At 44.3% G+C, this 16,419-nt stretch overlaps 1 non-coding gene and 1 pseudogene across 1 annotated transcript; one reads left to right on the forward strand and one right to left on the reverse strand.

Moving 5' to 3' along the window:
* Positions 1 to 6,757: 6,757 nt before the first annotated feature.
* Positions 6,758 to 6,868, reverse strand: Rnu6-1136 (RNA, U6 small nuclear 1136). The gene has a single exon (XR_005503020.1). It is a non-coding gene; the product is annotated as a U6 spliceosomal RNA (small nuclear RNA).
* Positions 6,869 to 14,279: 7,411 nt separating this feature from the next.
* Ube2s-ps4 (ubiquitin-conjugating enzyme E2S, pseudogene 4) lies at positions 14,280 to 16,218 on the forward strand (annotated as a pseudogene).
* The last annotated feature ends 201 nt before the right edge of the window (positions 16,219 to 16,419 follow it).

Below are 16,419 nucleotides of genomic sequence, written 5' to 3' on the forward strand. Positions count from 1 at the left end.
CTCCTTGTTTCTCTCTGTATCTCTGTCTGTCTGTCTGTCTGTCTGTCTACCTGCCTGTCTGTCTCCCATAACCTACAGTCTAGCAAAGCACACAACCCCACGAGACCCCTGCACCCACACCTCAGTCCTTCAGCCTTTCCCGCTGTGGTCCCCATCCCTGGTTCCCTGGCTGCTTTGCTCTCTGTTTTCTATTTGCTGCCCTTACCTTCAGCTGTTGCTCTTTACTACCCCAGGGACCTAGGAAATGGCCCAACCAGCAAGAGTCTTCCTCTGTGTCCTCTGCCTTTGTGCTCTACCATCCAAACACCTGTGAAATCTTTTTTTTTTCGGAGCTGGGGACCGAACCCAGGGCCTGTGCTTGCTAGGCAAGCGCTCTACCACTGAGCTAAATCCCCAACCCCTGAAATCTTTTTTTTTTTTTAATTAGAAAGTAAAATGGTAAGAACGATCGATCTTCCAGATGAAAAGAATCCAAAACTCTGTAAAGAGAAAAAATGTAAGGGTGGAGACTAGTGTTTACCTGGGTTTGAGCTCCAACCCCACAAAATAAATCATTTCTAGGGAATGGTCAACTTGAAATACTTGTCTTCAGAACTCTCTGGAAAATAGTGACTGATGGGAAACAGCTGAGTCAGCCAAAGGGAGAGGGAAAGGAAGAATAGAAGGGGTCTACCCGAGCCTGCCTGTCATTAGTCTACCAGTGCCACCAAGACAATCAGAAATTAAAGGGATGGAGGGATGGCTCAGTGGTTAAGAGCACTGACTGGGGTTGGGGATTTAGCTCATTGGTAGAGCACTTGCCTAGCAAGCGCAAGGCCCTCGGTTCGGTCCCCAGCTCCAAAAAAAAGAGGAAAAAAAAAAAAAAAAAAAAAAAAAAAGCACTGACTGCTCTTCCAAAGGTCCTGAGTTCAAATCCCAGCAACCACATGGTGGCTTACAACCATCTGTAATAAGATCTGATGCCCTCTTCTGGTGTGTCTGAAGATAGCTACAATGTATATAATAAATAAATAAACCTTTTTTAAAAAAAATTAACTAAAGTCCTTTAGCAGATCAATGCCTAGGTAGAATTCACGTTACTGAGAAGCAAGAGTAGCCGAGGGTAGAGCAATTTCCTATCCATTGTTCCTAGAGAGAGCGTGCTATTGTCCCTTCCTTTCTGATCTTGGCTCAGCCGGGCTTTATTTAAGGGCTTGATGAGGCTTGAGCTGTGAAGGGAAGTAGAATGTCACAGGGAAAGTCTTCCTGTGTTTCTTCTGAGGAACAATGCAAGTTGGAGAAAGGTGACCTCCAATGACAGGATGACATAATGTGTGTCCCAACCAAAAGAGGAAACCAGGCAGAGTGAGAAGCTTTCCATGTGGGGTCCTCACCAATGGGCTTTCTTTCAGCTACCACCCTTTTCTGTCCTCAGGGCATTATGTGACATTTCCCCTTGCACATTTAAGCCAGGAGTTCCTTTTGTGTAAAAAGCCTTTTTAAAAACAGCCCAACTATGATGGGAAATGTTTTTATTCCATTGATTCCGTTGCCTGACGGAGTGACTAATTCATTCCTCCAGCTTATCTTTTCGTACAGTCCAATCCCTGTAGGAAAGTCACTTGTCACACAGTGAGCAGGCATCCTTTGGTCTCACTCACTGAGACGCACCAGGGCGTTAACCCAGCACCTTCTTCCTCTCTTGACCTGGGAGTTAGAGTTTGTGCTATTGAAAACACTTCCCATTGGTTCTTTGAGCTCTCTATCGCTTTTGCGCCTGATGACGGAAGGTAGAGAATCAGACGCTTGTTTAAAATAAGGTAAGCAAACAAGATAGATGACAGACAGACAGACACTGTCCAGCTGAGACCTCAAAGCATCCATGTACATTCAGATTCACCAAGAAGCCTCCCCACCCAGAAGCACTTCATCTTCATCTGGGCTCACAGAGAACTCTTTAAATATGGGTCTTAATGCCGTCTACATTGTATGTGTCGTCATTATTTAAATATTTACGAAAATGTGCTTTTCATTCTTTCTTTCTCTTCCTCCTTTTGCCTGCCCCATCCTGGACCCTTAAGACAAAGCTCTTCTCACTATTGAGGTTTGCTTTATATCCCTCAACTTATACTCAGCAAGTGGCAATTGAATGAACAGGTAAACATAGTAACTAACATGTACATGGACATTGAGACCGATTTGACACTGGCTGTGAGTGGACTCAATCTTGTCGCAGGGATGCTAGGATATGGCTTACTTCTGCTCAATGGTTTGCTCCAACCTTCGTTTTTGGTAAATACTGCATGGTCGCACACTAAAAAGCTAAGGTGTGTCAGGATGCAGAAGGTTAACCATGGGTATTTGCTTTTTCCTGTTTTTTTTTTTTAAGAATTATTTATTTATTGTATATAATAAGTACACTGTAGCTGTCTTCAGACACACCAGAAGAGGGCATTGGATCCCATTACAGATGGTTGTGAGCTACCATGTGGTTGCTGGGAATTGAACTCAGGACCTCTGGAAGATCAGTCAGTGCTCTTAGCCACTGAGCCATCTCTCTAGCCTGCTTTTTCCTGTTTAGTTCATTTGCAGGTCAGTGGACCAAGCTTTCAGTCAGATTTCCTTTTAAGTGAAGGCTAGAAATAAAACCTACATTTTCCTTTTTAAAAACTACTTTCAAGACCTGGTGGCACATACCTTTAATCCTAGCACTTAGGAGACAGGACTAGCACTTAGGAAATCACAGGTCTGTGATTTCAAGAACAGTCTGGTCTATGTGGTGAGGCAGTCTCACAGAAGCCAAAACAACTACAATAAAACTCAGTTATAATTAACTTTTCAGGCTAAGAATATGTGTGGCTTAGAGGTAGAATGAGTACTTAGCATGCCCAAGCCCCCAGGTTTGATCCCTAGAGCTATAATAAATAAACGAATAAAAATTTTAAAATACTTAACATTGTTGAATTGTTCTTCATACAATTACAGAAAGAGAGAATAAAAAAAATGTTGAAATATGGTTAATTTTCCTGCCCCCAAAGAACTACTGTTAACATTTATTTATTTTAAGAGTATTTATTTGTTTTTGTTTATTTGTTGTCATTTGTTTTGTTTTTCAAGACAGGGCTTTCTATGGAACTGTCCGAAGGCTTATATTATTTGCAGCCTACTTTAATAAGTGTTTTAAATGCTTCAACTCTCCTTTAGCCCATCACCCACCAGAGGTAGTGGAAAGGAAAGGTTAATAGGGCAAAGCAGGGTGTGGACCTGTTTAGAAATAGTTTTTTGGGGTGAATCCAATCTGCATTGTCAGGATATCAGGAATTCAGTTCACACAAATTGGCAGCAATAGCTCGATCTACTTGCAACACCTCTTACGAATCAGCAGTGGCAGTTCAATCCAGAAGAAACCTCTAGGCTCTGCCAATCAGCTGAGTCTGTAGAGCGGCAAGAAGCCACCTGAACACCATCAGAAGTTCTTTGGTGCATTTCTCTCTAGGAAGTCACAACAAACATTGACCAGTAAAGAAGGCAAGCAAACCAATATCACACAGCATAGTCAACAAAGACCGGCATCAGCAAAGCCCAGTGAAGACCAGCAAAGAGTGGCAAGATGAACCAATGTCACAGCGTTGTCCACTATCTGTAGGGTTATACTCAAACTATTTATAGACATCACATGTCTGCTCTAGCAAAACATCACAAGTCCTTTTCCAAGGCAGCTTCCAGAAAAATACCACATGTCTGTTCTCAGCAAAACATTCTTCCACATGTCTCTTTCAGCAAAAACAGTCTCTCATAAGACAGTTCCCAGAAAAATGTCACATGACATAATTGAGTCTCCAAAGAAACCAGAAATTTTCACTTCCACTGTCTGTCCTGGAACTATCCTGGATCTCTAACCTGTCTTTGCCTCTCAACTGCTGAGATTAAGTGTCTGTACCACTGCACCTACTACTATTTGTAATTATGTGTACATCTGTATGTGTACATCTGTATGTGAAAGCACAGGGGCCTGCTGGGGCCAGAAGAGTAGAAGCTATAGTTATAGGCAGTTGTTAGCCACCCAGTGTGGGTGCTTGGAATTGTACTCCGGTCCTCTATAAGAGCAGTAGACATTCCTAACTGCTTACCTATTCCCTCCGGCCCTGTTCACATTTTCATTTATGATCTTTGTCTTTCTCTGACTCTGAACTGAGACACATGCAGGCATAGATGTGTTCCATTCTCTGCCTCTGTGAATCCAAATGATTACAACAGATAACATACAACTTAACCCCTACCGTGGTTGTCAAAGCTGGATATTATTCTTGAGATGTTATTCTTCTTGCAGTGTTTAATCAGGGCTGCTTCAAACAATCTTCAACCATGTGGAGTAAGAAACTGGAATGTCAGCCGACAGTAAAACAAGCACAAGAAAATACGAATGAGAATTTTTTTTTTAAAGATTTATTCATTTATTATATATAAGTACACTGTAGCTGTCTTCAGATACACCAGAAGAGGGCATCAGATCTCTTTACAGATGGTTGTGAGCCACCATGTGGTTGCTGGGAATTGAACTCAGGACCTCTGGAAGAGTAGTCGGGTGCTCTTAACCACTGAGCCATCTCTCCAGCCCACGAATGAGAATTTTGACGGCAATGTTTCTAATCAAACTAAATAATGTTTGACTGCAGTTACTCTAAGGCCTAGAGAAAACCTGAAGCTCCTCTAGGTTTTATAAGTAAAGCATGCACTGCAGTGGAATGCCCCTAACTTCAGATAAGTAATGACCTGCGCGGTCTAAATGCAGCAGCTAAAACAGGACCTCAGATCTTCTTAATGCAGCAGCTAAAACAGGGCCTCAGATCTACTGGAACTGATGTGGCAGATGGTTGTGAGCTGCCATGTGAGTGCTGGGAATTGAACCAGGGTCTTCCGGAAGAGCAGCCAGTGTTCTTGATGGCTGAGCCACCTCTCTGGCACCAGGAAGAGCATTTTTGGCAGAGGAAATTAGCATACTGAAGGCTGAACTGTATTTTTGTACCGGACTACAAAGGGAGACAGGGAGGAGGAGAGAGCAAGTAGGAGGGATAGAGACCAGAGAGGCAGTGTCAGCTGTCACCAGGGCCTGAGGATTGTGGCTTGCTCCGGGTGACACGGAGAGCCACAGGAAGGACTTGGGGAGAGTGATGTGGTCCTGTATATGATTTTAAGGTCACACCTGCCTGATGTGTTAAGAAGATAGTATCATGGAAGTAAAATTAGAAGTGATAGATTAGTGTAGTCTGCCCATCTGCTTGACCAGAGAGTGTTCATTGTTGTTTATTCTCCACTTGAACATGTTATATTCTCTCTCTATATAAAACATAGACATAGATATATAGTATATCTATGTAGGTATAGAAATATACATAGATCATATATATAAATATATAGAGAGAGATAAAAAGTTAGAGATATAACAGATGACTCAAGTACTTTTTCTAACAACCACAAGGCCTAGGTTCAATCCCCTGAACCATAATAAATAAATAAATAAATAAATATGTATTTATTAATATGAACCATATATATTAATATTTTTCATGTTAACCATATATGTGTATATGCATATTTGCACATATGTACATATATCATGCATATATATGCCATAAAAATATACACATATATATTATATGTATGTGTGTGTATATCATACATATACATATATATATGGTTTAGGGTGTGTGTGTGTGTGTGTGTGTGTGTGTGTGGTGGTTCTTCTACTAGAAGTAGTCTGTTTAAGGTCTTTGCTGATTTTTCTATTAGAATATTATTTTTTTACCTTCTCTTATTTGTTTCTTGCTTGGATGTCAAACTCAGTTCAGCTCGCAGGTTAAGGAATTTACCCACAGAGCCATCTTTGTGGCCCAACTAGTATTTATTTTAAGAGGTTTTGTCTTTGCCCACTAAAGTAATTTGTAAGTAATTGGTTTTATTATAACTTTTAAAGGATGATCCAAGTACTTAGTCTAACAATCACAAGGCCCTGGATTCAATCCCCAGAAACAAAAATAAATTGATTAAATAATAAAAATAAGTTAAATTGAGTCAAATAGCCAAATTATACTAAATGTCACCCTTGAGCCAGTTAATTTCTAATGCTTCTGTAAACATAGAAATTCTAAATTTCTTGTCTCCCACGAAAGGATATAGGATAAGGGCTCAATGAAATTGTTATCAAATATTAAACTCCTTAGGGCATCTAAAATCCATGCAAGTGGACCGAGGAAATGTGCCTGTCAGTAAAGTGCCTGTACACAGCGTGAGACTCTGAGGTTGGACTCCAATCATAAGTGGTATCTATAACCCCAGGGCTGGGCAGCCGGCTCTGGGGCAGCACAGTCTGGGGCAGTGGGATGGAGAAGCAGGCAGACCATTGGTGCTCTGCTAGCCAGTCTGGACAGTTGGTGAGCGCCAGTAAGCTCTGTTCAGTAAGATCTGCTTCAGAGATGGCCATTATGAGCACACTCTGCTCTCTTCCAGAGTGTTAGATTCCTGCACCCAATGTTGACTCACAACCATATTAACTCCATTTCTAGAGGGTCCAATAAATGCCTTCTTCTTGCCTCCAAAGGCACCAGGTATGGAAGTGGTGTACAGACATACAGGCAGGCAAACACCCACACCCATACAAGATAAAATAAAATAAAATAAAAAGCTAAATTAGACAGCAATAGAAGAGGAGACTTGATGTCAACCTGTATCTTTAATTTTTTTCAAAACCTATTTTTTTCATTTGCAAATCCAATTTATTAAAAATATGGGGTACCATACAAATTTGCGTGCCAGCCATCCTTGCTCGGGGGCCAGGCTAACCTTCTCTGTGTGATCCCAACTTTAGTATATGTGCTGCCGAAACAAGCAACGAAACCTACTTTTAATGATGGCTCTTAAAGGCATTAACGTCCCTTTTAAAGGATACAGGGGGATGGTGGGGGGTGGACCTGTTTAGAAAGATTCTTTGGAGCAACTCCCATCTGTGTTGTCTGGAAATGGGCAGTTCAGCTTACAGGTTAGCAGGCAGCAGCAGCTCGATCCACCCGTAAACACTTCATATACACCAGCAGTCCAGCTCAGTTCAGTCAGATAGCAAGCGCAAATCACTACCTAGCAGAGACAGCCAGGCCTCAGCAGGAGGGACCCAGAAGGACACCAGGAGAGTTCTCAGCTGTGCTTCTCTCAGGGAAACAAAGATCAGTGAAGACACGAGCCCCACAAGCATTGCGAGGTCTATAAGCAAGCCTAGCTCAACCGCCATCACTGTTCATCGAGTCCTAGTTACACCCTCCAAACATCACGTGTCCTTCACATGTCTCGCCTCAGCACTTGTCTTGCCTCACCTCAGCATGAGCATCTGTCTCAGTTGACATCACTCTGCCAATCAGCCGGAGTCCACAGAATCGGAAAGAAACTGCAGCACACCACCAGAGGTTTTTGGGTGCATTTCTCTCTCTATGGAGTCTCGACAAATGCAGCTCAATTGTGCAGTCAATACAAGGCAGACCGATATGTGCGTGCTGTTAGCAAAGAACCTTTCATCACGTGTCCTTTCATGTGCTTGCTTTGACAGAACATCTTTTCCCCTGTGTCTGCTACATATTCCTTCAGGGGTCTGCCTTAGCCTTTCACCTGTGTCCACTTCAGCTAAATGTTCCTTCATGTGTTTGCCCCAGCAAAACACCATCCCACCGACTTTCCAAAGAGCCCTTAAGTTTCCATATTCACACAAGCACTCTGGCATGATAAAACCAACAAAAGCAAAAGGTAGTCTGCCCTGGGACACACCCTGTCCCTTAATTTTCTGAAAGGCAGACTTTCCCTCACCTTTTACTGGCAAATCATATGCCACCTCCTTGCCACAACATCCTTTTCTGTAAATTCTCTGAAGCATCATCTACTTCTCCTATATGCTCGGCATACAAATCAATAAACCCTTTGTGGCTTAATCATATAGCTGGCACTGGGAACTGAACTCACCCCGTGCCTAGCCTTTTCCCCTCCTCAGTCTTAGATGTTGTTTACCCACTGCCAAGTGTAAGGTTTGGGAGCCAGGAAGTGCTGGACAAAGGCCAGTCTCTATTTTCTGTACTGGGGACTGAATCCAGGGCTTCATGCATTCTAGGCAAGTACTTTATTACTCAGCTATACACCAGGCTGAAGGCCAACCTCTTAAAAAAAAAAAAAAGACATCTTCATCAAATCTCTAGATGACAGAAACCTGGAAAGGCTGCATGCCGAGGCAGAAGCTAAGCGCACTTCAGGAGGCTGACTGGGAGGAGCCTGGGTTTGAGTCCTAGCTTACCAGTTTATTAGCCATGTGACTGACCGTCTGCTATTAATGTCTTCAAACACAGCTTTTCCATTTCTTTGACCAGACAGAGGCATCAAGAGCCAGTCACCTTGGAAATCTTTTTATATGATTCAGAAAGCAGTGTGTAATTGTAAGAAAGATATTGAACATTTTAGGGTCATCGAAATAAATATGATTAGAAGGCCAATTTTAAAGGTTCACTGGCTAAGTCTGTTAAATTCATTTTAATTGAAATTGTGCTGTTAATGGGCTTTCCTCCTTTGTATGACTATATTTTTTTTCTTTCTAAATTAAGCCTCACTATAGTGCCAAGTCTGGACTCAAGCTCCTGGGCTCAGACAATCTTCTTGTCTCAAGTAGCCGGCACCACAACACTTGCCTGGCTATTTGTACCATATACATGTGAGCAACTTAACTCCTGGTTACCCTGATCTTGATTGTGAGTATGGTCCCTGAGCCAGCATCTTGACATCCTCTAGTGATAGCACTCAGCTTTAACAAGCCCTCCAGGTGACTGTGATGATTGCTGCCTTGGGTACCACCATTCCACCCTTCACACACCCAAGCTGGAACTGGCTCTAGCTGCTTCACGACCTGCATTTACATGTAGCATACATACATACAGGTCTCCACGTGTGTTAAGACTCCTCAGAGCTTTGCACTTCAAGTGTGTGTGTGTGTGTGTGCATTTCCTGGATTTAATTAAGCCAATATTTAAGAACAATAACAAGCTAGGCTGAATTTCTGAAGTTGTTTTGGGCTCGCTTTGTCCCTCTGAATAGAGGTGACTAAGCCCAGCCAGCATCCTTAGCCACAGCAGTCCTGGTTTTCCTCTCCCCAAGGATCTCCCCAGGATCCCTCACATCGTGGGCCAGTCCATATATTGTCAGCCGAGGTGATCTGACCTTGAGCCATGGGGACCCCTGAGGGTTGCTGCGTGCAGTTTAGCAACAAGTGTGACATCATCCCCAGTATATCTCTCTCCAGGATTTGACTGTGGCCGGAGGAAGCTCAAATGCGCCATCTAAATTGGCAGATGGGGGAAGTGCCGGTCCTCGGAGCTGGAGAAGCATGAGACATTAGGAATTAGAGATTAAATTGAGCTGACTGGACAGTACATGTAAGCCTTAGGCACAGAGACTGCGACGGTGCAAGCAACGTCAGCAGGCCTGCCTAGGCAGCTGTGTGCGGCAATGTGACCCTGAAGAGAGATGTAAATCAGTAGTAGACTGTTACACGTATGCACGCACGCACGCACGCACGCACATATGGGGCTTGGGGGATGTAAGGGAGGCGTGGTGGGACGTGGATCTAACACAGGTCTTGCTGGACTGCAGTTCTAGCAGTCACCTCTAAAGCTGCCTTGACCTGACGTAGTGGTGAAGTGACAACCATGATATCAGTTGTGCAGCCAGCCTCAGAACTATAGAAATTCTTTACCCCGGCTCCCGGGCGGGGCTGGAGGCATCTTCTGTGTCCTCAGAAACGAAAACACATTTACTGAGCTCCCTCGATCTCACCTGGCCCCACAGAGACTTGCCCTCTTCACCAACCACTCCCTCTTCGGTTCTTTCAGAGAACCCACTTTGGCTTTACATCCTGAGCTGTGTGGCACTGGCCCCGCTGCAGGAAGGCAGCGTCATGATCAGCAGTGAAAGAAAAGCGCACCAGCAGGTGGACCCAGAGGCCAAACTATCACAGGCTACGTTCATATTCACAGCCACACGGAGGCTCCTCCGAGCCAGCTTTGGGGTCCTTACAGTTATTTTCTACTTCCTCTCAGTTAGGTGTGACTTTTAAGAGCTCTCTACAAGGTGTCTTCCAGCTCCACCTTGCCCAGCAAGGTAAACAAACATTGTAAGATCCCATCGGGATCATGAAGTTTCCTTCATTTTCAGGCCACGTCTGGCTGGGAAGCAGCCCCGGACCCTTGGGACCCAGCTCATACTGTAACAGTTTAATTTTACTGGCTTCTCCAGGACCAGATGCTTCTTGGTTTCTTTGGCTACTCAGCACCCAAGCCTTCTTTCTGTTTGGTGAGATCTGGTGGAGAAAGGCCTCCTTTCCTCTCTAGAATCTCAAAGGGACAGAGAACAGCTTTCTCTGTCCCTGGGGAGCCTGGACACACCCAGCCTTGGTGCCTTGGCGCCTGCTATGACCAGTTGATAACTAAGCAGAAATACCAAGAGGAGGCACTGCCCAGAAATGACTGGAGGGGACATCAGTGTGGCTTGGTTGTGGGAGGGTGGTGTCAGGACTCTGGTAGCTTTCTGCCTACAGGCTCTTTGTATTATGGAACTTCCTAGAACACCTCAACCTGAAGGTATTTCTCAAATGTCTTTGTTTCAAATTCTAGGTGTGCCCTTCAACTGTATACGAGATCTGATTCAGAGTCTGTGTCCTCTAAGACACAAGCCAGGACTATAAGTCCTATAACTACTACATCAAATGGCAGCAGGCAGGAAGCTTGCTTTCTGTTATGGAATGCTCCCAGTGTTTGCTTCAAGGATTGTTTAAAATAGTTTGCCATCTAGGAAGTAAAGAAGTCAAGTACTCTGAAAAGAATCCTTCCTGCAATACTCGGAGTTAAAAAGAGCTTCTGTTAACCAAATACACAAAGCATCTGAAAATATAGAAGCCAGCAAAACTTCTAAAATCTTAAAAAGTTGGTTAATTTGGAAAACAGTTAACACTTTAGCCTCTTTACAGTAACCTCTTACCATATGATGATGGTTGTTCAATTAATGTAATTGTTATCTCCTACTGTGTGCTAGGAATTTTAATTGGCAGAAACAATCCCCCAATGACACGAAGTTTCCAAGTGATCCAAATCTTGTATTGGCCACTCATGATTATTCTATGGTAACCTGCTTATAGTCTAGCTATATTCTTTCTGATGTTACTACCTTCTTGACCCATGTAGCAAGGAGATATTCTAAAATTAGTTCTTACGTTCTCAAAACAGAAATAAAAGAATTTTGATTCAGGGATGAAGCAATGGCCCAGGTGTGAAGAGGGCATACTGCTCCTTCAGAGGCCCTGGCTTCAGTTCCCAGCATCCATGTCAGCCAACTCACAATTGTCTGGGACTCCACTCTGGTCTCCATAGGCAACCTCATGCACTTGGTTCATATAAACTCATGAGAACACATACGAATAAATCTTGGACAGCGTTGACTTGTGTCAGGGACCCCACTTCCGGAAATGTGAATGCATTAGTTGATTTTACTTCAGTGATAGAAATGACAAAGCTGACATAAGGGAGAAAACATTGCGACTCATAGCTTAGAGGGTTTCAGTCGGCCATGGTTGGGAAGGAAGGTGGAGCGGCTCAGCTAATGGTGTGTGGTGGGGGCTGCTCTCATGACAGTGAAGGGGGGGCAGGAAAAGGGCAAAACTAGCACTTAGTTAGTTTTCCACACCCCTAGCATACACACGGTGTCATTCACACACATGGTAGGTCTTGCCTCTCACTCTCTGAAAACGCCCTTATACACACATACAGAGAAGTTCCTCACCATCTTCTGGTTAATTCTAAAGCTAGTCAAGTTGACAGTGAAGACTAACAGACACAGTGAACCTATGACTTAAGAGGCAATAATATTAGCGATTCTCAGTTTCAACACAATTCTTTTGACTTGTTATTACCCATTAACATTTGTACAACAATTACAGAGCAAAACCGTACTTATTCCTTTGCCCTTTCTCTTTCCCCACTGGGTGTTTATTCAGTTGTACCAGGAAGTATTTTTTCAAGAATGGATCCTCTTTACTTAGCATGAACTTCAAGGAAGAGTCTACCGTTGGCCCATCCCCACTCTGAATCTTCATTGGCATCAGCATGCCCTAGATGTAATCAACATCTGATGGAAACACACGCAGCTTATTCTACTAACAGGGCAAGGGGAGGTCCTGGGAAGTGGGCCAGCTAGTAAGAGAAGCCTCATGGAGGAAGTTTTGGCACTATATTCAATCCTAGTCAAAAAATGTAAGAGAGGGTTGGAGATGTAGCCTGAGGGTGAAGCATTTGCCTAGAACATACAAAACCCTGGGTTCAACAGTGAACACTGCAGAGAAAGGGGCGGGGTGGGGAACAAGGCAAGAGGTTGCTTTAGTTCTAATGACAGCAACTTTTCTATTGCTTAAGCAATTTCACTCTTCTTGCACTATTAAAAGTCTCCAAAGAATAAATTAAGGTGCCTTCTTTGCAAGCTGACTTTAAAGTGTGGCTTTGATCCAACTCCTTACTACTGTTCCCAGCAACCCCTGTTCATATTGAATGGAGTTAAAACAAAGAAGGACCCAGGGGAACCACCCACTCCTCAAGCTCAGCACCAAGGGCCTGCACACTCAGGAGTGGGAAGCTGTCCAGAGCATTACATTCTAATTTCGTTTAGTGGCATCCTTGACCCCTGTCTAGTATATGACAATAAACAAACAGTCGGGTGTGATAGCCAAAAAGTGTCTCCAGATACTGCACAATAAATATCCTGTAAGTGGGAAAAACCATTCCTAGTTGGAACAACTGCTTTGTGCTCAGTGACCTAAGCTATGAGTCTCCCTCCCTCCCTCCCTCCCTCCTTCCTTCCTTCCTTTTCTCCCCCCCCCTTTTCTTTTGTTGTTTGCTTTGTTTTTTTGTTTTTATGAGACATTTTTTCCTCTACATAATTCTGGATGTCCTAGAATTCACTCTGTAGACCAGGCCAGCCTTGAACTCAGAGAGAGATCAGCCTCTGCCTCTTGGATGCTGGGATTTAAGGTACGTGCTACCATGCCTAGAAAGGATGTGAAGTTTAGTTTAATTTAGTTCAGTCAAGTTCAGTTTGGTCTAGTTTTCACTTGGGGAATGACTCAGTAATGAACTCGATGATGAAAATGACTCTTACTGTGAGAGAGCGATGCTTGAGTGGAAGGGGCATCTGCCTTTGAACCTTAGCTCCTAGGAAGGAAGTCTCCCTGGGGCAGAGAGAACATAGCACGGGATGTTAAAAACTCCTGAGGAGAAAGCTCTGTGTCTCCTGATTCCTGGTCTGTGGCAGAGAGGTGAGAGCAGAGGGCGACCATGAACCCACTGCTCTGATTCTGGATTCCAGAGGGCCAGCCTGTCAGGCAACAAACATTCCCAACAGAAAAAGCCACCCAGGGAAGCTATGATCTACCTCAATCGGCTTTGGAAACCAGTGAATTTCAATTCCTAAAAATAGGGCTTTCACAGTCACTCTATAGAATTAAATAGACTCACCCATCACTGAACTAAAAGGCAACTTATTTCAAAAGCAGTGTATGCGTTCACATCCTGACTGAATTCATTTATCCCATTCAATAAATATTCACTGAGCACATACTGCATATCATACCTCCCGAATACAGAGACCAATCACACACAGTTGCCAGACACAATCCATACCTTCATAGCGTTTACAGTCTAATGGGAAGAAGATTAAAATAATGCGATGAATGCATGTGTTGCAGGGTATATGGGAACATGTAGAGAGGATTCCAGGTTCGTCTCAAAAGGCCGTCATCTATAACAAATGATTCTACAAGTCTACCCCAGTCTTTGTATTAAAAAACAAAAGCTTACTCCTGGAGAAGTACAATGCAAAATCTGTGCCAACACACATGGAACTTAGTTGAGGAAACCCGTCTGGAGAGAGTGACTTCTAAGTAGAGAGCCTCTCAGTAGCAGCCAGCAATGTACACAGTGACTGGTTGTCTTCATGAGGCGTAAACAGCTCTGGCTAAACCTCAGAGTGCACCAGTGAAAACAGAGTGGTAGGTCAGTACGGACCGGTAGAGGTAACATGTTTTGTAGTGGGTGTCGGAGTTAGTGGGGAGCAGAGCAGGGCCTCGGGGGTCCTCACTAGGGCCATGGCAGTTGGGCCGCCACACACCCTGCCCCAGCTGGCGGTCCGAGGAGTGCAGGAAGGGGGCTGGGGGTGGGTCTCCCCGGCCTGTTGAAGTCATGAACTCCAATGTAGAGAATCTGCCTCCCACATCATTCGCCTACAAGGAGGTGACAACACTGACGGTAGACCCACCTGATGGCATTAAAGTCTTCCCCAGTGAGGAGGATCTCACAGGCCTGCAGGTTACCGTCGTGGGCCCTGAAGGGGGATCTCCTATGCTGGAGGTCTATTCCATATGAAGCTCCTACTAGGGAAAGACTTCCCAGCCTCCCCACCCAAAGGCTACTTCCTGACTAAAATCTTCCACCCAAATGTGGGACCATCCAAATGTGGGACCCAATGGCGAGATCTGTGTCAACGTGCTCAAGAGGGACTGGATTGCTGAGTTGGGCATACGACATGTGCTGCTGACCACCAAGTGCCTGTTGATCCACCCTAACCCAGAGTCTGCACTCAATGAGGAGGCAGGGCGCCTGCTTTTGGAGAACTACGAAGAGTATGCTTCCCAGGCCTGCTTAGGCCTGTTCACAGAGATCCATGGGGTGTATATAGCACCAGCAGCGGGAGGGCTGAGGCTACCTAGGATCTGTCCAGTGGGGCTTCAGCCTCCTCCACTGACCCTATGACCCCAGGGGTCCTAGGAGGAGCTGAGAATCCCACGGCAGGTGAGCGAGATAAGAAGCTGGCAGCCGACAGAGACAGCACCAGGGCAAGTGGGAGCCTGACCGGCACTGGGCGACTCTGTGTCTCACGGAGGAAAATCAACTAAACAAGGGCAAAGGCGATCCTAAGAAGCCGAGAGGCAAAATGTCCTCATATACATTCTTTGTGAATATTCCTGCTGGGAGGGGAGGAGCACGAGAAGAAGCACCCGGATGCTTTTGTTAATTTCTTAGAGTTCTCCAAGAAATGTTCAGAGAGGTGGAAGACCATGTCTGCTAAAGAAAAGGGGGAATTTGAAAACATGGCAAAGGCTTAAAAGCTCGTCACGAAAGGGAAATGAAAACCTACATTTCCCCTAAAGGGGAGACAAAAGAGAAGGTCAGGGACCCCAGTGCCCCCAAGAGGCTTCCGTCGGCCTTCTTCTTGCTCTGTTCTGAGTACCGCCCAAAAATCAAAGGCGAGCACCCTGGCTTATCCATTGGTGATGTTGCGAGGAAACTAGGAGAGATGTGGAACAACACTGCCGCGGATGACAAACAGCCCTGTGAGAAGGCCGCCAAGCTGAAGGAGAAGTACGAGAAGGATATTGCTGCCTACAGAGCTAAAGGAAAACCTGATGCAGCGAAAAAGGGGGTGGTCAAGGCTGAGAAGAGCAAGAAAAAGAAGAAAGAGGAAGACGACGAGGAGGATGAAGAAGATGAGGAAGATGAAGATGAAGACGATAATGAAGAAGATGATGAATAAGCACAGCTTTTTCCTGTCTATAAAGCATTTAACCCCCACGCCCCTGCTGCCTGTACACAATTCACTCCTTTTAAAGAAAAAAAATTGAAATGTAAGACTGTGTAAAATTTATTTTTAAACTGTACGGTGTCTTTTTTGTATAGTTAACACACTACGAATGTCTTAGATAGCCCTGTCCTGGCGGTATTTTCCATAGCCACTAACCTTGCCTGGGACAATCTGGGGGTTGTCAATTGGCATGGAAATTTAAAGCAGGTTCTTGTTGGTGCACAGCACAAACTAGTTATATATGGGGACAGTAGTTTGGTTTTGTTTTTTCCTTTTTGTTTCTTTTCTTTTGGTTTTATTTTTGGGTTGGTTTTTTTTTTTTTTTCCCATCTTCAGGTGTCTCTGATGCAGCTTCTACAAAGGTAACTGTCGTTCTGTTAACTGAACACCACTCTGCGATTGCAAAAACACTGCTGCTGTTTTGCTGACATTCTGAACGCTTCTAAGGAAATACAGGTTGTCTTTTTTAATTTAAAAAAAAAAAAAAAGCTGGCAGCCAAGAAAAAGTCGGACAAGAAGCGAGCCCTGAGTCGACTGTAGTGAGGTTGTTCTCTCTCCTACCCTCCCTTCTGTTCTGTCCCCTCCCACTCTGTCTCTTAGTTATTTAAATTATGGCTGGAGTAGAGGAGGAAAACTGGGGTGGGGGGGGGACCAGAACCTGGATTTGGTTTTCTAAATAAAAAGTTGGAAAACAAAAACAAAAACAGGTGGGCTGGAGAGTTGGCTCAGCAGTTGAGAGCA

The sequence above is a fragment of the Rattus norvegicus genome, chromosome 3 (genome assembly GCF_036323735.1).
Source record: "Rattus norvegicus strain BN/NHsdMcwi chromosome 3, GRCr8, whole genome shotgun sequence".
NCBI lineage: Eukaryota > Metazoa > Chordata > Mammalia > Rodentia > Muridae > Rattus > Rattus norvegicus.